Genomic DNA, 22,386 nt, shown 5'->3' on the forward strand with positions numbered 1-22,386 from the left:
AGTAAACCCCCGCTATTCGCGGGAGTTACGTTCCTGAGAAATGTCGCGAATACTGAGTTATGGCTCCCACAGTAATAAAGGGGTTCCGTTCCAAAGTATGAAATATATAAGAAAAACTAGTCTAAAATTTTGTCTATGTATGTATTATATGTACCTTCATAATATGACTATGTACATAGACAGTACATAGTGAAATTAGCATTAGCATTAGCATTAGTAGAGGCATTTGATGCAAGAAAGCAAGCTTATGCAGCATCAACCAAAAAAAAAAAAAAAAAAAAAAAACCACTTCCACTTCACCCCTCTGTTCGTTCAAAATACCTGTCCAGCTGAGCCCTAAACTTATTTAGGCTATCAACCTCCACTACAAGGGATGGAAGTCTGTTCGACCAACCAACCACCCTCTGGCTAAAGGCAAATTTCCGCACGTCTATCCTACATCTGTCTTTCCTCAATTTGAATTTATGCCCTCTCAGGTGATTATTCTGAGCTAGAGGAAGAATCCCATCAAATGCAAGCATATGGCATCGAAATGAAAATAAGAAACAATTTAAATATTAAATGTAATATGCCTTTGCTAGCAAAAAACTTATCCCACCAGTGCTATCACCAGTTTCGCTAAATGAGTGAACTTAACGGAATTTTATTTTGAGTTCGGTCTTCTATCCACAGATTTAAAGCTTTTTCCATTTTTTCTAATTTAACATCTCGAGTTACAGAGCAAATTTTTGAAACAATTAGCGCGTTTTCACGGACACTACGGCAGATTTTTTCTTCCGATTTTTTGATTGATCGCACCGTTGACTCATTGATTTTATAATGTTTTGCCACTGAGGAGACACTTTCACCATTAGAAATTTTATCTAATAACTCAATTTTAATCGCTAATGTCATCACCTTCTTTGATATTTTCACATTTCTCTTGTTATTCGTAGCCATATTTTTGTAGGGGTTAGAAAGAACTTGTCCACAATAAAGTCACTTTCTTCCGTTAACACACTCGAAAAAGTCTGTTTTACACTGCAAAACAGTAGATTTATCATTTTTGTAAGCATATCAATTTATAAATTGATAAATTTATTCAATTTATAAGCATATAAATTAAAAGCAAACAATGAAACCTTCAATGACAAGTGCATAACACATACTGAACAAGGATTAGCGAGAAACATCCACGCTCGCGATTTTGTCACCCCTCTTCCCCCACCCACTGAGCGTTGCTTTGACCGGGAAAGATAGTTTTAGCCACGCCCATGTTTTTTTCTGGCGGAAAATATTCACGGCACTTTAAAATTCACATTTTTTAAGGTTTCATTTTATATTACATCGGCGATCGTGAAACCGCGAATAGCGGGGGTTTACTGTACCTGTTAATGTTTGGCCATTTTGATATATCCTTATTATAATGATTCCTTAGAGATTTAACAGATGCACCATTTTCAAACTTTTGAATAATTTCAAGATTTTGTTTAACTGAAAACACAACTATTTTGCGTTTTCCCATCATTTTTGCAATTTCTAAACAAAAAAAAATTCTGACATCCCTGAACATAAATAACAAAACAAAATTTGTCCTTTTGCGCTGCAACGGAACACAACAACCGACGCGATGCACTAAAACAAACTAAACATTTGGTCTCTTTTTTTTTATCTTTCTTTTTTTTGAGCGGCGAATGTGAAGACAGCGGGGATTGGAAGATAATAGGTACACTAATCTCCCAATGATGACTTATAATGCCGCTTGCCACTTATTTACGACTTGCAAAATATCTGTTTATACCTATTCTAGTTATTACTTTAATTTTTTGATTTCTGGTTGGTTTTTTTTTTTTTTTTAAATTTGGAGTCTTGGTGGTGTCCTGGTTAATCTGATCCTGGTTAATCGAGAGTCTTATGTATTTCAATTAAGAGGCAGGGTATATATCACTCATTTTTAATGTAGACTATATGTCATCTGGACTTTTTTTTTATCATAATTTTTTTGTCATGTCAATGGTTATAACTGGGAAAGTTTATGGCCATCCTTGGTTTAGTCTAAAATATCTATTTTTGAAATGAATGTAAACTAATTTTATTTGAATAAAAAAATAAAAAAAAATACAGCAGTAATAACATGAGATGCAACAAAACTGTATTTTTAGAGCCATTCTATGCAACTAAACATCCATGCTGAATAGAAAACATGAATAGTTAACACCCAGAAACAATGAATTTTGGAAACATCAAAATCTAAGCAGACCAGTGTTATCAGCAATGAATCTTCATGCATTAAGAACCTACAAATAAAAGAACCACTAATTGGCAGTGAACAGTGTTTCTTTTGGATTTACTTAGAGATGCAATTACTGTCAAGGGTAAAGGGAAGGGATTTTTCTTTCCTAAAGGTGACTACGATGATCTGTAGACATTTTTAAATTATTTTCAGTGGCACCAACTGATAAAGTTACCAACTGCAAATTCTAAGTGGGAAGCAATCAGGGAAGTAATTGTAGAAGCTACCAGTCTTTTCATGCCAACTGAGAGATACTGTTCAAGGTTTAGACCTAAGTCGATGATAGATAAACTAGTGAAAGAGAAAAAAAAAAAATCCATGGTTAATTTTAAATTATGAGGAGACACAGAAACATACAATAAGTGTAATTTGCATTGGAGGGGATGTATAGGTGAGAAATATATATAATGAAATGAGAAGCGTTTTTTTTTTTTTTTTTTTTTACGGCTTTTGTTGTATAAGCTTGTTCTTGCATCATTTGCCACTACTAATACTAATCTCTAGTCTCTCTAGTCCAATGGAGATCCCCTGATAAAAACATGCTCTAATAATTATGTCTAAGGGGTTGCTTACATCCTTTACTGCCTCCCTTTTATAATTAAATAGCTCCCATCCACCCCAGGGTGCCTTTTTTGCATCAACAAACCAAGCTCAACTGATGATTCTTTTCTTTGCGCCCGATGTAAGGAGTGTACTGATCTCAAACAAATTAAAACTTGTTCGCATTACTAGAACAATTTGAGACATTGAAGAAATTAGTGGTTGCTCTAAAGACAAATGTAACTGGGAGCTTATCAAAACTCAGGTGTCTTGTGACCTGCCAAGTGATACACACCATCTTAGGGTTAGAGAACAGAACAATTAAGTGCATACTGCTCTGTTTGAAAGAGATTTAGTTTTATTGGGAGATTCTATTGTGAGAGAAACAGGTAATATTTTTTTTAATACAGAAAGGTGGACCAGAACCAGGGTGCATTTGCCAGGAGCAACAATTTATTGTTACCAACAGATTCTCAGATTTTTTTGGGAGGTGGGGATAAAGAGAGCATTGTTATTCATGTGGGGGCTAATGATATTAAATGAACACAACCTGATGATTTCTTGGATAAATATAGCATCTTGCTTAAAAAATGCCATGAATTATGTCAGAATGTGTTCTGCAATTCTGTCTGGACAAGATCGGAAGGATTATATGCTGTGAAAGCCTTAGGAATTAACTCATGATTTGAGAAACTCTGCAAGGCTCAATGGGGGGGGATTTTTATCAGCATGGCCCATACTGTAGGGAGAAGGAATCTATTTTGTAGAGTTATTTGAACAAAGGTAGTGCAAGGGTTTTTGCCAGTATCATTGAGGATACATTAAGGGTTTGGGGAAACTGCTAGTTAGTGGGGGAGAAGGATAATATAGGCACATTTATCTGATGATATTGGTCAAAGTAATGCTTGCAGATATCTCAAGAATTCTTGTTTGTTGCTGCAACCAATGTTGACGTTGTAGAGCGAATATCATCTTTTAAGGGCACAAAAGGTGATATAGTTGTACACGTTGGCACTAATGATATTAAGAGTAGGAGACCGGCAGAATTACTTAACAAGTACAGGTCACTGTTGAACAAAAGCCGAGAATTAGGGTTGAATTTGAAAGTGTCTGCAATTCTGCCCAGACACGATAGGAGGGAGTATACGATGAGAGCCTTGTCGATCAATTCGGCCCTGGAAAGATTGTGCAAGGCTCAAGGGGTAGAATTTTTTTCAGCCTGGACTGTACTTGTTAACAGGAGAGATTGTTTCTACAGGGATGGGATACACTTAAATAGAAAGGGTGCAAGAATATTTGCTGATGCTATCGAGGCAGTGTTAGGTGGGTCGGAAAACTGCTAGCTTGGGGGGAGACAAAGACCAATAGATTGACAGTAGCCACTGGCAGAGGTGAAAGAGATTCTTGCACTGCTTCTATTAGAATGAGCAGAAGCCTGAAAAACAAGATGCATGGTATTTCAGAGACTTCTGGGAGCCATTGCGGTACAAGTAAACACATGGGTTGTGTTAGGGTAGCTAAGAATAGAAACAGGTGCAGGTATACTTGCGTGTACACCAATGCTAGGAGTTTAGTAAATAAATTTGATGAATTTGAAGTATTGCTCAAAACATCAAAGGCAGATATTGTTGGGATATCAGAGATGTGGTGTCACACAGATATAAGGGAGGCAGAACTGCAATTTGGGGAGTACAACGTTTACAGAAAGGATAGACAGGACAGGAGGGGAGGAGGGGTTATGCTATTAGTTAAGAAACACATAAAAACCAAGGAAGTGAAGCCAGTCGACATCGCTGGACAGTGCAGTGTTGAGTCAGTTTGGTGTGACATAAGCATTGGGAGATCAAAATTGAGAGTAGGAGTGTGCTATAGGCCTAATGACTCTGATGAGTATAATAAGGAACTGTACAGGGAAATAGAGTGGGCCAGTAAATCAGAGAGTCTTATAATGGGAGATTTTAACTTCCCAGATTTTGACTGGAATTTGGGGGCTGGTTACTCACACACTAACAGGGCTTTTGTGGATTTATTGGATGATTGTTTTCTACATCAGCATGTTCGGGAGCAACAAGAGGGAGTAATACTCTTGATTTGATTATCAGCAGTGATTCTTCATGCATTAAGAATCTGCAGATAAATGAACCACTAGGTGGCAGTGATCACAGTGTGCTGAAGTGGGATTTACTCAAAGAGGTAACTACCATCAGGGGTAAAGGGAAGGGTTATTGCTTCCGTAAAGGCGACTACAATGGACTGAGACAGTATTTAAATTCTATACAGTGGGACCAACTGATGATGTTACCAACAGCAAATTCAAAATGGGAAGCATTCAAAGAACTTATCTTGGAAGCTACTAGGCTTTACATACCAACTAAGAAATATTGTTCAAGGTTTAGGCCAAAATGGATGTCAGATGAACTAATGAGGCATATGGCAGAGAAGAAAAATGGCATGGGATACTTACAAATTAACACATGACACAGAAGCCTATGATAGATACAAGTTGATATGCAACCAAGTTACAAAGGAGGTTAGGCAGGCGAAGGCAGATTACGAGAAATCTTTGGCAAGGGAAGCAAAGAAAAACAGCAAAGAGTTCTTTACTTATGTAAACTCTAGAAGGAAGGGGATGAATCAGATTGGTCCACTTGATATTGATGGGTCAACTGTTGATGATCCTGCTCAGGTAGCTAACAAACTAAATGAATATTTTGCATCGACATTCACACATGAGGAGTTATTCAGCAAGGGGAATGCCAGAGGTGTATTCAACTCTAGCAGTAAGCTACAGAATCTTGAAATAACTGGGAGTAAAGTGGAGGAGAAACTGTTGAAGATAAACACAAGAAAGGCACCCGGGGTGGATGGGATCTATCCAGTTATATTAAAGGAGGCAGCAAAGGAAGTAAGCAAAGCCTTAGCCATAATTATGAGAGCTTCCTTGGACTCAGGGGAGGTACCCATAGACTGGAAATGTGCAAATGTGACCCCAATTCACAAAGGAGGATCAAAGGCTGACACAAGTAACTATAGACCTGTGAGCTTAACTTCTGTTCCAGGAAAATTAATGGAGGCACTGGTTAAAGAAGCACTGCAGGATCATTTAGACAAGACTTCAGTTATAGCTCAGACACAGCATGGTTTTGTTAAGGGGAAGTCTTGCCTGACCAACTTGATTGGATACTATGATGCAGTCACAAAAGAACTGGATGCAGGGAATAACTTTGATATTATATACGTGGATCTTAGAAAGGCTTTTGATACTGTTGCACATGGAAGACTGCTACACAAATTGGAGCAGTGTGGCATTGGAGGCAAGTTGCTGCTATGGATAAAGGGGTGGTTGAGGGGGAGAAGACAGAGAGTGGTAATTAATGGACACTGCTCATCGTGGACTAATGTTATTAGTGGAGTCCCTCAGGGCTCAGTGTTGGGTCCATTATTGTTTTCTGTATTTATAAATGATATTGATGATGGTATATCAAGCTTAATGTCCAAGTTTGCAGATGATACAAAGGTTGGCAGGGTTGTCAAGGACACTACTGACACTATGCTGCTGCAACAGGATCTGGAAAGGTTGAGCAGATGGGCTGAGAGGTGGCAAATGAAGTTTAACATTGACAAATGTAAAGTACTACACATGGGAAACAGCAACCCCAGAGCAATGTATCAACTCTGTGGTACTACACTGACAGTGGTAGAGAATGAAAGGGACTTGGGGGTGGTTGTGCAGGCAGATATGAAGTTCTCTGAGCAGTGCAGACGGGCTGCAAGAGTAGCTCATGGAGTATTGTCAATGATATACAGGAATTTTTCCACCAGCAGGGATAAGGAGGTGATTATTCCATTGTATAAGGCAATGGTCAGGCCACACCTAGAGTACTGTATACAGGTCTGGAGGCCTCATTTCAAGAAGGATGTAGAGCTGCTGGAACGAGTACAGAGAAGGGCAACAAGATTAGTGAATGGAACAAAGGGGTGCTCTTACGAAGAAAGGCTTAAGTTTTGCAAATTACAGTGTCTGGAGACTAGGCACCAGCGAGGTGATCTGATAGAGGTGTATAAAGCCTTGAATGGTTTAAGCATGCTCAATGCTGATGGGATTCTTCCTCTAGCTCAGAAAAATCACCTGAGAGGGCATAAATTCAAATTGAGGAAAGACAGATGTAGGATAGACGTGCGGAAATTTGCCTTTAGCCAGCGGGTGGTTGGTTGGTGGAACAGACTCCCATCCCTTGTGGTGGAGGTTGATAGCCTAAATAAGTTTAAGGCTCAGCTGGACAGGTATTTTGAACGAACAGAGGGGTGAAGTGGAAGTGGGTTTTTTTTTTTTTTTGGCTGATGCTGCATAAGCTTGCTTTCTTGCATCAAATGCCTCTACTAATGCTAATGCTAATGTTAATAAGATGTTCTGAGGGTGGTAAAGTTTCAAATGAACAAGATGGTAAAGCTAGGGGAAACAAGCTGAATAATTTCAAGGGAGGTGTCAGGGTAGTAAACTACAGAAGAATACTTAGTCTTAACCATATCTGTAGTAATGTCAGGAGTGTTTGTCAGTAATATGGGTGAATTTGAAAACTTGGTTAGGATAACTAATGCTGACATAATAGAACAGTGCCACGGAAAAATTGGAGATGACGGCTTCCACTGTGGTATATATAAAGTACGAGGGTGATCATTTAATTCGCGGACTGGTGCCAAGAATTTATGTTTACCGTACGAAATTTCCATAACTGCTGCTGGAGGCACTCTCTCTGATTGCTACCGAGCAGACTCTCTGTGTGCATGCCAGTACTTGTCGAGCTAGTGTTGCATGAAGAGTTTTTTTTAGCCGCATGTCACCGATGATCGTTTTAAAGAAAATGATCATGTCAGACATACAGATTGATCGTCGATATGTGATTCATTATTGTTTCAGAGGGGGGGGGGCTTAAATGCATCGGAAACAGTTAAAGAGATGAATGAAGCATATGGTAATGAGCGGCTTGGTAGGATGGCCATATTCCGTTGTGACCAAACTTTCCAGTGTGAAGTAGTTTCTCCACCAAGACAATGCCAGGCCCCATACGGCTATTTTGAAGGCAGTGATCACTGCCATAGATGCAGAGGTTCTGCTACATCTCACTTATTCACCATAGTCCTGTGTGATTTCTTCCTGTTTCATGTCTGAAGAAAGCTCTGAAAAGCAAGCATTTAATGTCTGACACAATGATGCTCACAGGGTAACAATGGAAACACTTTGCAGTCTTTCAAAAAATGGCCTGCAAGAAGCATTTAATGCATGGGTACAATGGTTGCGAAAGTGTGTAAAGTTCAAGGGAGATTATTTCGAGAAGGAGAAATCCACAGAAGATTTAGATTGTTGAAAATTAAAATAAGATCTTGCACCAGTTCGCAATTTTAGTGATCACCCCTCGTATTTAGGGAAGTTAGAAGGGACAGTGGGGTCATGCTTCTTATCAAAAGCAGCCTGAACGTGAAAAGTTTCTTAAGTAACAAGTTACACCTGCAGCCATAATACTAGGGGTAAGAATATGCTAGGCCTTATCATTACTTACAAATCAGATAATATCAGAGGGCATACAGTAGAGGAGCCATTAGCAGGTAGTGATCGTGCAGTTGTTAGTTTGAGGATTAAGAAAGATGTTCTAGTAGTTAAAGGTAAAAGCAGAAGTTTTAATTTTAGAAAAAGAAACTATGATAGTTTAAGGTGATACATAGCATCTATTAATTGATCAGAGTAGAGGGAGGACAAATATATAAGCAATAATCACAAACCACGAATGCATATATACCATTAAGAAAATAGAGCAGGAGGAGAATGCTAAGATGGATAAAAATGGAGCTGGCCAGTCTGATAAAGCAGAAAAAGATAGCATGGGAAAAAGCAAGAAAAAATACTGAAGCCTACAACAGCTACAGGTTGATGTGTAATGAGAAAGCACTGGCTAAGAGAGCAAAGAATGGGGACAAGGAGTTTTTCATGAAGAAGAAAACAAATTGGATTGGACCCTTTCATACTGGTTATGGGAAATATTAGAAAACACAGCTGATATTGCTGATAAATTGAATAGGTACTTCACATTGGAATTTACTAAGGAAAGATACTGTGGTAAGGCTGTATGAGTGATGCAGAACACTCATCTGCATTCATAATAAACAGTCACCTGTAATTTCGAAAAAGCAGATGACTGGTTATTAGAAAAACCTTTGAGCCTAAAAGCAAGTAAAGCTCCCACAGTTGATGGCATATACCCAGTAATTTTGAGGGAGCTAGCCAAAGAGTGTGTTGAACCACTGAAGGTAGTTATGAGTAGGGCTTACAATACCGGTCAAAATCTTAATAACAATATTTCGGTATTTTTAATTTATGAAACCGGCATTCCAAAAACAAACTTTTTTCTCAATAAATTTCGATGACAATTAGGTGCAATAAAGTAAGGAAAAAAAAAAACAAATACTGTAATTACTTGAATTCATGTTTTAAATAAACATTTATTACAATAATAAATATTCTGAAAAAAATCATTAAAATACAGTTATTCTAAAAACAAAAAAAATATATATTGTTACTGCAAAGTTTAGTTATGATTAAGCATCCACAATATCCACACTACCTGTCCGAATAAAGTGAGCTCTTAAGAAACATAAGCAATCAATAGTATGATAATTTAAAATGGATCTAATTTTGGTACGTACAGTACTTGATTAGCGGCAGAAAACGCCCTTTCAGATTCTATTCTGGTACTATTGTACTGAGATAATCGTAGATGATCTCAGTCCATGTTTTCTAGGCTTTGAACTTTTTTAGCAAAAATAGTTAAAAGTATTTCATTAATTTCTGACTGAAGTTCATCTTTTAAAATCTCATTGGAGCCAGGAAGTTTCTTTTTTTGGAAAGAATTTGCGGAACACTGATGTTCTGTTCCATGTTGGTTTTCCGTGGTTGAATTATGTTCACCACTTTCTGAAGGAGAAAGACATTTTATTAAGTGAAGTATAATATTCACTATAGTATCTTTACTGAGTCTGGGAGAGAGCAAAGATTGAGGATAAGGAATAAAGAAGAGAGCAAAGAGTGCAGTTAAGGAATTCTTTACATATATAAATGTAAAGAACAGAAGGACAAATCAGATTGGACCCTTATGTAATGGACGTTGGATAGTATTAGATAACACAGCTGAAATTGCAGATGAACTCAACAGTTACTTTGCATCGATATTTACATAAAAAACACCCTTTGTGTCAATGAGACATTATGGAAGTGAAGTTGAAAAAAATGTAATTAATTAATGGAAATGGAATTCTGTAGGATACACAGCATGGTAAAGGGAAAATCATGTTTAACAAATCTGGTTAGCCATTTTGACAGGTCACTCGTGAGCTGGATTTAGGGAATAATTTCGACATTGTTTATTTGGATTTCAGCAAAGCATTTGACTCATTCCCACATGAGAGGTTACTATATAAGTTGGAGCAGGCTGGAATCATAGGGAAAATCCTTAGATGGATAGCACGATAGCTTGAGGGCACCAGGCAGAGGGTTGTGATAAATGGTTATTCCTCAGATTGGGTTAATGTAAGTAGTGGGGTTCCCCAAGGATCAGTATTGGGACCACTGTTGTTTTTGATTATCTTAAATGACATCTATGAAGGGATGGAGGGCGTGAAGTCTAAACTTGCAAATGACGTAAAGATCAGTAGAGTAGTTAATGATCGCCACCAAGCAGAGCTTCTTCAGAGTGACCTAGATAGACTTCCGGGATGGTCAGAAAAGTGGCAGCTCTGCTTTAATTCAGCAAAATGCAAGGTCTTACACCTAGGGAACAGCAACCCCAATATAACTTATACACTTGGTGGAGTTGAACTAAAGTCAGTAGTGGAGGAACGGGACTTGGGAGTTACAATACAGTCAGACATGAAGTTGTCCGAGAATTGTATATGGGTTGCAATGTTGCATGGTGTCCTATCAATGATTTATCAAACATTTGCTAGTAGAGATAATGACGTCATAATCACATAAAGGTGATTTTATAACCTTTATGTGATTAAATTATATTAGTAAAATAATAAGAGGAGTTGAACTCCTTATTATTTTACTAATATTATTATCAACGTAGAACATATTGAGTATTACAGCTCTGATCATACTATGTGATTAAATTATAAACAATTATTTTTTTAAATTAGTACTGAAAAACTGGTATTTTTTGTATCAGTACTGGTATTTCAATACCGGAAAAAAATGACTGGGATCCCGGTATTGTAAGCCCTAGTTATGAGGGCATCATTGGACATGGAAGAGATTCCTTTCCTTTGCAGAAGTGCCAGTCTATTGCCAATACATAAAGTGATTCTAAGAGCGAATTTGGCAGCTACAGACCATGTAGTCTAATTTTAGTGGTAGGGAAAATCTTGGAGGCAACGAATAATAGTCCAACCCAGGGACATTTAGATATAAATGGCATTCTGAAGGACTCACAACATGTTTTTGTTAAGAGAAAATCATGTTTAACTAAGCTATTTTGACACAATTACTCATGAGTTTGATGTGGGAGACAATTTCGACATAGTAATTTAGATGCCAGCATGTTGGAATTACTTGAAAAATTCTAAAATGGATCACAGATGGCTACGGGGCAAAAAGTAGATGGTTGTGGTTAATAGATATTCTTCAGATTTCTGTAATGTCAGAAGTTAGGTCCCCCAGGGTTTGGTGCTTTTACCACTGCTGTTTCTGATTTTCATAAATCACATTGACAAAGAGATAGGTCGCATAATTGACACTAATAATCAGTGCCGAGCAGCACTCCTTCGTGATGACTTGAACAGACTTCATTATGTTCAGAAAAGTTGCATCTCTGTTTTACTGCAGCAAAATTCAAGGTATACTTGGGGAATAGCAGCCCCAAATTTACTTATACACTTGGATGGGTTGAATTAAAAATAGTACTATTAGCAGAGGAGGGAAGAGATCTGGGAGTTACAATACTGGCAGATATGAAGTGCTTTGAGTAGCTTAAACAGGTGGACAAGATAGCCCATATGCTTTATCGAACAATATCCTGGATATTGTAGAGATAGGGAAGTCATAACCTTATTGTAAAAGGCAATTATAGACCACATATGGAATACTGTAACCAAATACTGCGATATCATTGAAAAAAAGAAAGACATTGAGCTTCTTGAAAGGGTAAAAAGACTGGCACTTGCATAGTGAAATCAGACGAAGGGTGATGACCTTTCAAAGTAAGACTTTGATTATGTGAGCTACAGAGCTTGGCAACCAAACAGGGCCTGATTGAGTTTTATAATGCTCTGCGAGGGGGTCAGTAAAATGATTGAAGGCAGAATTTTCACTGTTATCCAGAACTAGAGATTATAAATTCAAATTACAGACGAAGCTGTTTAGACTAAATTGTAAGAAGTTTTCTTTCATGCCTCCGAAGGTAGTTTGAAGAAATTCAGAGGTCAACCGATTAGTTTCCTACATGAGGAGGGAAAAGCAATTTAGCATTAGCAGAGGCATATGATGCGAGAAAGCAAGCTTATACAGCATCAGCCAAAAAAAAAAAAAAAGAGACCCTCCCATTTCACTCATCTATTCACTCCAAATATTTGTCCAGCTCAGCATTAAATTTATTTCAATTTATATTTATCAACTTCCACAACAAGAAAAGGAAGTCTGTTCCAGAAATCAGCTACCTACTGGCTAAAGGCAGATTTCAGCACATCTATTCTTCAACTGTCTTTCCTGAGTTTGAATCTATGTCCTCTCAGGTTCTTAATCTGAGCAAGAGGAAGAATCCCATCAGCATTGAGCTTGCCCAACCTTTTAAGGCCTTATACCTCAAATTGCAGCACCTGGAGACTTCCAGGTGCTGCAATTTGCCAAACTTAAGCCTATCTTGGTAAGAGCATCCTTTTGTACCCCCTCACCAATCTTGTTGCACTTCTTTATATTCATTCTAGTAACTCTACATCCTTCCTAAAATGAAGCCTCCTGATCTGTTCACAGTATTCAAGGTATGGCCTGACCATTGCCTTGTACAACAGGATTCCCATATATCATCGACAAGACTCCATGACCTGCTCTGGCAGCCTGTCTGCACTGCTCAGCACACTTAATATCTGACTGCACAATTATCCCAGATCTTTTTCATTTTCTACCAACCTAAGTTTATTACCACATAGTTGGCACGTTTCTGTGGGGTTACTTCTACCCATATGCAGTACTTTGCATTTCTCAAGGTTAAACTTCAGTTGCCACTTCTCAGTCCATCTGTCCAACTTATCTAGATCCAGTTGCAGTAGCATACTGCCTTTACTGTCATTAACAACCCTGCCAACCTTTGTATCATCTGCAAACTTGGACATTAAGCCTGATCTAGCCTGATAATATCATTGATGAATGCACAAAACAATAATGGGCACAGCAGAGAAACCCGGAGAACTCCACTAATAACATTAGTCCGTGAAGAGCAGTGTCCATTAATTGCCACTCTCTGTCATCTCTCACTCAACCATCTCTTTATCCACTGTAGCAACTTGCCCTTAATGCCATACTGCTCTAATTTGTACATCAGTCTTCCATGTGCAACAGTATCAAAAGCTTTCCTGAAATCCAAGTAGAGGTAGGACTCGTTTTACGACAGGGTTAGGTTCCAGCAAAACAGGGTCATGAAATGAAAAGACGTAAAACAAGACCAAATTATAATGTAATTTGGTCTTGTTTCTGTTCTTTATAAATAATTAAATATTTTAAACATTTAATGGACATGTTTTATTTATATTTATACATAAAACAATTAATAAAATAAAATTTTAACTTACTTTGAATTTGTGGAGTCATTGCTTGAATACGTATTTACTTCACTGATATTTTATGTGACAATGGCGTAATGGGGCGAAATTAATGGGAGGTTCCTGGTTGAGGGTCATGAGTTTCTGAGAGTTCCTTTCCCTTCTTTGTCAAGAACTGCAGTATTGACATCTGGAATGACTTCCTATTCTTTCTTTCAAGATGTTATAGTAGAGCTTCAACATCATATTGACACCTCTTTGGATGCCATGGCTACGTTCCCAATCAGGATCATTATCACAACAAATGCACTACAAATTTTGGCAAGAGCACTCTGAATATGTTTTGTTTTTAATGTTCTGATTGGCTCCAACTCTTCCACACCAGATAGAGTGGAAGAGTTGGAGCCAATCAGAACATTAAAAACAAAATGTTGTTGAAGTTGGATAAGTTAAAGAATATCTTAAATACTGCTGTGATTGGACTAAGTTCAATAGCAAAGCTTAATTGTACGGTACTCACCTTAGATGATCTGCAGTGGTTACTTGAGGAGAGTTGGAAGAATAATTTTGGGGTTTAAATAATTTAGAGTTTACATGGGTTAATCAGTAAGGATACAGGATTAAATTAATTAAAATATGCGCAAGGAAGTAGACGTGCACAACTCCGTCCTTGGTTGTCATTGAAGAATTAATTGTATTAAGAACTCTAAAATATGTGAAAACTGGTTGGCCAAAAGTCATAATGGTTGACTTTCGTTTTTTAAACATCGTCAGTTGGCAATATTAAGTGAGGAGAGAACGCATATTGTATTTAAAAGAATTTCTATGTTCCCATGATGCTCTTTGTGACATGTGGGAATCTCAGGTGTGTGAGATTCCAGACCGGGGAAAGGATGGAGGGTAGTTTCGCATTTATGATGTTTAATTTAGAGTGACAGCGGAACCATTCTATAACGAGGGTTTCATATTGAAGAATTTTGTAACTAGTTTTTAATTTTATAATGGTAATAGCTGAATCAACTAGAGGGGTGTGGTTGTGGAAATGTACATGTAGAGTAAGTTCAGTACTGGATTGCCTGTTCTGAAACTGTTGTAGTGGTAATAAGCTCTTGAGTTAGAGGTTTTTGTGGAACCAAACTTGGTAGTGGTGCTTCCGATGTAGCAGGCAGTTTTGCTGGCATTTAATTAAATATATGATATTATTCATGGAACATGGGTTTAACTTCGCTATAAGGGACCATCATTATCCCATCAAAGATTGCATCATAGAACTACAAACAAAACTCGAAAACCACCCCGAAAAATGGCGAATTATACATCAAACAAACACCATTATTAATTCAAAACTTACCCCCAACTCAATATGAAAAAACAACAGTTATTAGACATACAAAAACTATGGAATATTCCAGACATTATTATACAAAAAGCTGACAAAGGCGACACAATTGTAAAACTAGACAAAAGCACCTACATTGAAAAAATGGAACACATCCTTTCTGATCAAGACACCTACAAAACTAATAATACATACAACATTTCCAAACTCAAAAACAAACTCGATGTAACCCTAAGAAGACTGATTAAACAAAGAAATTAATTTACACATATATTACAGCAAATCGGCATGAGCATTAGTAGAGGCATATGATGCAAGAAAGCAAGCTTATGCAGCATCAGCCAAAAAAAAAAAAAAAAAAAACTTCCACTTCACCCCTCTGTTCGTTCAAAATATCTGTCCAGCTGAGCCTTAAACTTATTTACGCTATCAACCTCCACAACAAAGGATGGAAGTCTGTTCCAACAACCAACTACCCGCTGGCTAAAGGCAAATTTCCGCACGTCTATCCTACATCTGTCTTTCCTAAATTTGAATTTATGCCCTCTCAGGTGATTATTCTGAGTATCAGCATTGAGCATGCTCAAACCATTTAAGGCTTTATACACCTCTATCAGATCACCTTGCTGGTCCTAGTCTCCAGACACTGTAATTTGCAAAACTTAAGCCTTTCTTTGTAAGAGCAATCCTTTGTTCCATTCACTAATCTTGTTGCCCTTCTCTGTACATTTCAGCAGCTCTACATCCTTCTTGAAATGAGGCCTCCAGACCTGTATCCAATACTCAAAGTGTGGCCTGACCATTGCCTTATACAAGGGAATAATCACCTCCTTATCCCTGCTAGAAAAATTCCTGTATATCATTGAGAAGACACCATGAGCTACTCTTGTAGCCCATCTGCACTGCTCAGAGAACTTCATATCTGCCTGCACAATTACCCCCAGGTCCTTTTCATTCTCTACCACTGTCAGTGTAGTATCACAGAGTTGATACGTTGCTCTGGGATTGCTGTTTCCCATATGTAGTACTTTACATTTGCCAATGTTAAACTTCATTTGCCACCTCTCAGCCCATCTGCTCAACTTTTCCAGATCCTGTCGCAGCAGTATAGCATCAGTAGTGTCCTTAACAACCCTGCCAACCTTTGTATTGTCTGCAAACTTGGACATTAAGCTTGATATACCATCATCAATATTATTTATAAATACAGAAAACAATAGTGGACCCAACACTGAACCCTGAGGGACTCCACTAATAACATTAGTCCACGATGAGCAGTGTCCATTGATTACCACTCTCTGTCTTCTCCCCCTCAACCACCCCTTTATCCATAGCAGCAATTTGCCTCCAATGCCACACTGCTCCAATTTGTGCAGCAGTCTTCCATGTGCAACAGTATCAAAAGCCTTTCTAAGATCGAATTATATAATATCAAAGTTATTCCGTGCATCCAGCTCTTTTGTGACTGCATCATAGTATCCAATCAGATTGGTCAGGCAAGACTTTCCCTTAACAAAACCATGCTGTGTCCGAGCTATAACTGAAGTCTTGTCTAGATGATCCTGCAGTGCTTCTTTAACCAGTGCCTCCATTAATTTTCCTGGAACAGAAGTTAAACTCACAGGTCTATAATTACTTGTGTCGGCCTTTGATCCTCCTTTGTGAATTGGGGTCACATTTGCACAGCTCCAGTCTAGGTACCTCCCCTGAGTCCAAGGAAGCTCTCGTAATTATGGCTAAGGGCTTGCTTACTTCATACGTAATAACATTCTCTCATACATGTTTGGTATCACCAAATTACACAAACACGGCCATCTCCTAAGACCAATAATTTCCTTTAGCAAATCTGCCTTCTCCAACCTATCCACCTTTTTAATAAAAATTATATCCCCCCTTACAAGATTCTCAAAATTCAAAATTAGTAACACTAATTAAGCCTTTGAAAAAATAAGTACCACCACAATTTCCAGTGAAGACATTTTAGCGTCCTTTGACGTGGTGTCTTTATATACAAATGTACACTTACCATTCACTTTACATGCCTTACGAGAATACCTAATGATAGATAATACTTTAATCAACTGCACCTCCCTCTCCATCAACAATATCTTAGAACTTAATTTGTTTCTACTGGATGCTAGACACTTTAGGTTCCAAAACCAAATATTTCAACAAACATTCGGCCTACCCATGTGTCTAGGAATTTCTGCCCCCTTATCTGAAATTTATTTAGCAACCATAGAAAACCAAATACTACAACCTTACCCTTCGGGGATTAAACTATATATACGTTATGCAGACTTATAATAGGAAATAGAACTACAATTGACAATCTTTTTATTAAGTTTAACTCAATACATGATAGACTGAAATATACACTTGAAACAGAAGTTAATAAACAAATTACCGTACAATATACACAATATACAATATACAATACACCGTACTTAACCATACAGTATACAAAACAGGCACCAAACTGGGAACCAAGATTTTTAGAAAAAAACACACACACACAGGAAAATATCTACACTTTGCATCACACCACCCACTTAGTACAAAAAAAGCTATTCTTTATAACCAAATCCACAACGCTGTAAAATACAGCTCATCACAAGATGACTTATCTATTGAACTACTATATCTCACAAAAAAGTTCATGTCCAGAAAATACCCGTTTCAATTAATTCAACACATTATTTCCACCGCTAAAAACAACACCAATAATTCACCCAAACATAACACAAAAGGGAGCATGTGCATCATTCTCTCTTATCACAGTAGTCTTGCCAGACAATTCCGTCAGGTGTTCGCAGGCACTGACATTACTCTGATATTTTCTTCATATAACAAACTTGGGTCATTATTCAACACATATAAAGAAACATATAAATACCCGATAGGCGACGTGAATAATATCATATATTTAATTAAATGCCAGCAAAACTGCAATGCCTGCTACATCGGAAGCACCACTACCAAGTTCGGTTCCAACCTCTAACTCAAGAGCTTATTACCACTACAACAGTTTCAGAACAGGCAATCCAGCACTGAACTTCCTCTAGTTGATTTAGTTTCTTTAGTTTCCTCTAGTTTCTTTAGTTGATTCAGCTATTACCATTATAAAATTAAAAACTAGTTACAAAATTCTTCAATACGAAGCCCTCGTTATAGAATGGTTCCGCTATCGCTCTAAATTAAACATCATAAAAGCGAAACTATCCTCCAACCTTTCCCTGGTCTGGAATCTCACACACCTAAGATTCCCACATGTCACAAAGAGCGTGGATTTTGCCAGGGCATGTGACTCCCTCTGGTGGCCAAACGTCCTCGGCAGACTCCAGAAAGCAAAACTACCAGCTAATTTATACAATTGTATAAAAACCTATCTTGCAAACAGAACAGTAACCATCAGTGCTCCGCACTGTTCAGTCACATGATCAGTCTATAGAGGATGCCCACAAGGCTCAGTACTTGGCCCACTTCTCTGGAACGTGGTGCTCAACAGCTTTCTAAACCTCGACCTTGGCAACGTGAGGTCACAGGCCTATGCGGATGACCTGATCCTGATGCTGGTGGCAGACTCAAGAACTCAACTAGAGATCTCTGCAAACCGTGCTATAAATATCCTACAAGACTGGGCCACCCAAAACCACTTAAAGATATCCCCAACAAAAACCTGCTCCATCCTACTTAAAGGTTCTCTCAATATCAGAAGGCCTCCCCAGATAAAGATTCAGGAAACAACAATTAAGCTTTCCACCGAACTTAAATATCTTGGTATTCTGCTGGATAAAAATCTGTCATTCACACCCCATCTTACTTACCGTGTACAGAGAAGGGCAACAAGATTAGTGAATGGAACAAAGGGGTGCTCTTACGAAGAAAGGCTTAAGTTTTGCAAATTACAGTGTCTGGAGACTAGGCACCGGCGAGGTGATCTGATAGAGGTGTATAAAGCCTTGAATGGTTTGAGCATGCTCAATGCTGATGGGATTCTTCCTCTTGCTCAGAATAATCACCTGAGAGGACATAAATTCAAATTGAGAAAAGACATGTAGGATAGACGTGAGGAAATTTGCCTTTAGCCAGCGGGTGGTTAGTTGGTGGAATAGACTTCCATCCCTTGTCGTGGAAGTTGATAGCCTAAATAAGTTTAAGGCTCAGCTGGACAGGTATTTCGAACGAACAGAGGGGTGAAGTGGAAGTGGTTATTTTTTATTTATTTTTTTTTTGGCTGATGCTGCATAAGCTTGCTTTCTTGCATCAAATGCCTCTACTAATGCTAATGCTAAAAATGCTACCTCCGAAGCAAAATCAAAAAATACTCCGCACTAATAGCTAGAGTCATTCGTCGCGACTGGGGGCTTAAGAAGAGGACCCTAGCCCTCTTCTATAAGGCAGTCTGCCTGATGCGTATGTTATTTCTTACCAGAAATAACATACGCATCAGGAGTCTGGTTCCACAAGGCTGTAACAGCAGTAAACAAAAGGAAGCTAGAGACCATTCAACGTTTAGTTCTACTGACAATCTCGAGAGCCTGCTGTACTGTAAGCACCCACGCCCTCCAGGTCCTCTTGGGCGCTCTCCCCCTGGACCTGGAGATCGTCCACTGTGGGTTGCTTTATAAACTATCCAAAGGCAAAGCAATCACCTGCCTAGACTACACAACTGATCCGGCGAACGATCGTAAACTCGAGAAAAAAACGCCTTCTCACCCACCTACAGCAAGCCTGGCAAACCCGCTGGACGACTTCAACAAAAGGGGAAGTCACCCGAAGATTCATACCGGATAATCAACTAGTGTTTCCCAAAAGCCCAAACTGGTTTTCACCGGGACTGCTGACATCTTACCTACTCACAGGGCACGGCGCAATAAGAGCAAAACTCTCCAGTTTCGGATTGAGTGACACCCCTCTCTGCCACTGTGGACAGCCAGGGACGTGGGTGCATCTCATGCACCACTGCCAACTATACGAAGACCTCCGCTGCCTCTTAATAACTAGAATACGTTTCTCGCCAATAAACCAAGAACAATATCTCCTGGAGAGCGAGGATAATTATAAAGCCTTAACGCAGTTTGCGCAGGATCTTTTTACTAGAAGAACATACCCACAACCTTAGCAGGAATTTTCCCACAAACTAACCAGTCGTCATCCATAATAAAGATCCTTAGATGTGTCAACCAAACAAAAACCTAACAGCTACAATCTGAAGAGCAGTTAATCATTAACTTAATCTGGATCTGACCACTGGCTTAAACTGGAGTCATTGTCTGGACTTTACCACTCACACGGACGGGACAACATGTCCCAGGAATGACATACGAAGACCTGACAAAGACATTGTGCAGTTTGCTGCCAAAACATCATTAGGCGATCTGAACCGGGTATCCTCACTCAGTTCACTTTCTTTCCCTTCCCTTGGCAGGGAATGGTTACTCTGTACCTTCCCCCCCTGCCATCCCCTATCTTCACCTGGTGAGGCATGGGCCTGCCCCGCCGACTTTTGGGGTTATCTTCACTATTGAACCCATATTTCTGTCTTTCACTCCCCAGTCTTCAGTCTCCCTTCCCTCTCTAGCTATCTTGTGACTAGCGTTTGACCCTTGCCAAAACTACACAAGCCCCACACTAAAATAAAAAAAATAATAAAAAAATGAACTCTAACCCGCATAACTTATATCTCTTTCGGCCTGACCCAATTTTTAGCGTTCCCCCCCCCCCCATCCACTTTTTTTTTTTTTTTTTTTAAGGTCCTAGCCACTGAAATCTCAGGAAATTAGGTGGCAGGACCTGTCAGAGTAAATAGCAAATTTCTAAAATACAGGTGTACCTGGTCTGCCTCCACCAGGTATAGTGTGGGCAACGGTGGGTCTCATTTAAAACCCAACAGCTAAAAGTCCAGATGAACAACCGTACAAAACATTACACACCACAATATGCACACACTTTTAAACCTCTGGCCTCTACAGTGTTCTGTATCACACCACAATGTATATTACGCGGAGATGGGGGAAACCCCTGGTGCAGTTAGACCCTAAACACACTATACACTATGTCACAAAGAGCATCATGGGAACATAGAAATTCTTTTAAATACAATATGCGTTCTCTCCTCACTTAATATTGCCAACTGACGACGTTTAAAAAACGAAAGTCAACCGTTATGACTTTTGGCTCACCGGTTTTCACATATTTTAGAGTTCTTAATACAATTAATTCTTCAAGGACGGAGTCATGCACATCTACTTCCTTGCACATATTTTAATTTTTAATTTTTAGTTAATTTAATCCTGTATCCTTACTGATTAACCCATGTAAACTCTAAATTATTTAAACCCTAAAATTATTCTTCCAACCCTCCTCAAGTAACCACTGCAGATAATCTAAGGTGAGTACTGTATAAGTAATTTAAGCTTTGCTATTGAACTTAGTCCAATGTTGTTGAAGTTACACAGGTAGTTCCTCCAATTCCTCGCTCGAAAGTGGCTCACTGTGACTCTCCAGCAACTGGTCAACATCATCTGGATGAATGTTGTCAATGCCAAAATCCTTAGCCATGCGAGAAACATCTTTAGCCACTTCCGAAACTGGCTCAATCCTTAACGAACACACTGAACGTAAACAACCCTTGGTGTCGCTATCATTCCAGCCACAATGCATCACAAAAAACAAAAGAAATGCCTAGTGCATGTTTGGACTCACAGGCGTTGCTGTGATGTGTTACTGAGTTGCGATTGTTTTGTTATTTTCAATGTTTTTAGGTAATATTTTGAAGCAGTCGTTAATGTGAAAATTCGTAAAATGGGCCATTGTAAAAAGGGACTTACCTGTATATGATATCAAAATTATTTTTTGCATCCAGTTCCTTTGTGACCACATCATAGTATCCAATCAAATTGGTCAGACAAGATCTCCCTTTAACAAACTCATGCTGTTTCTAATTGGAGTCTTGTCTAGATGATCCTGCGATGCTTCTTTAACAGGCACCTCCGTAGCCAGGTGGGCAGGAGCAGCAGCGCGTAGCACACGCTTCTTGATTAGACCAGGGTTCGAGCCCGTGACCACCAAATACGGAGGATGCGGAAAGGTCAGGGAATGACCACTGCGTATCCCCAGAGCAATATGGCCTTAGTTGCTAATGCTCCTAAAAACCAAATAACAACAGCTTCTTTAATCAGTGAGTCCATTATTTTCCCCAGGACAGAAGTTAAACTAACAGATCTGTAGTTACTTGTGCCACCTTTTGAACCTCTTTGTGAATTGGGGATACATTTGCACACCTCCAATCAATCACTAAAATCAGTCACTGCTTCGGGCCACAATTTACGCCAGATGCCACTCATGCAGAATTGTGACAGTTCCTCCCAGGCAGAATCAATGTTTGTGACGACATTCAGGATGTTATACAACTTCCAGTAGTCCCTCA

General features: G+C 38.8%; 1 protein-coding gene across 3 annotated transcripts in view; it reads left to right on the forward strand.

Annotated features, from left to right (window-relative positions):
- Positions 1–22,386, forward strand: part of LOC150086979 (myocyte-specific enhancer factor 2C-like) — a 306,192-nt gene that overhangs the window by 233,328 nt on the left and 50,478 nt on the right. The gene's annotated exons all lie outside the window — the stretch shown is intronic.

The sequence above is a fragment of the Mastigoproctus giganteus genome, chromosome 4 (genome assembly GCF_048544385.1).
Source record: "Mastigoproctus giganteus isolate SK-2022 chromosome 4, ASM4854438v1, whole genome shotgun sequence".
Lineage (NCBI taxonomy): Eukaryota > Metazoa > Arthropoda > Arachnida > Uropygi > Thelyphonidae > Mastigoproctus > Mastigoproctus giganteus.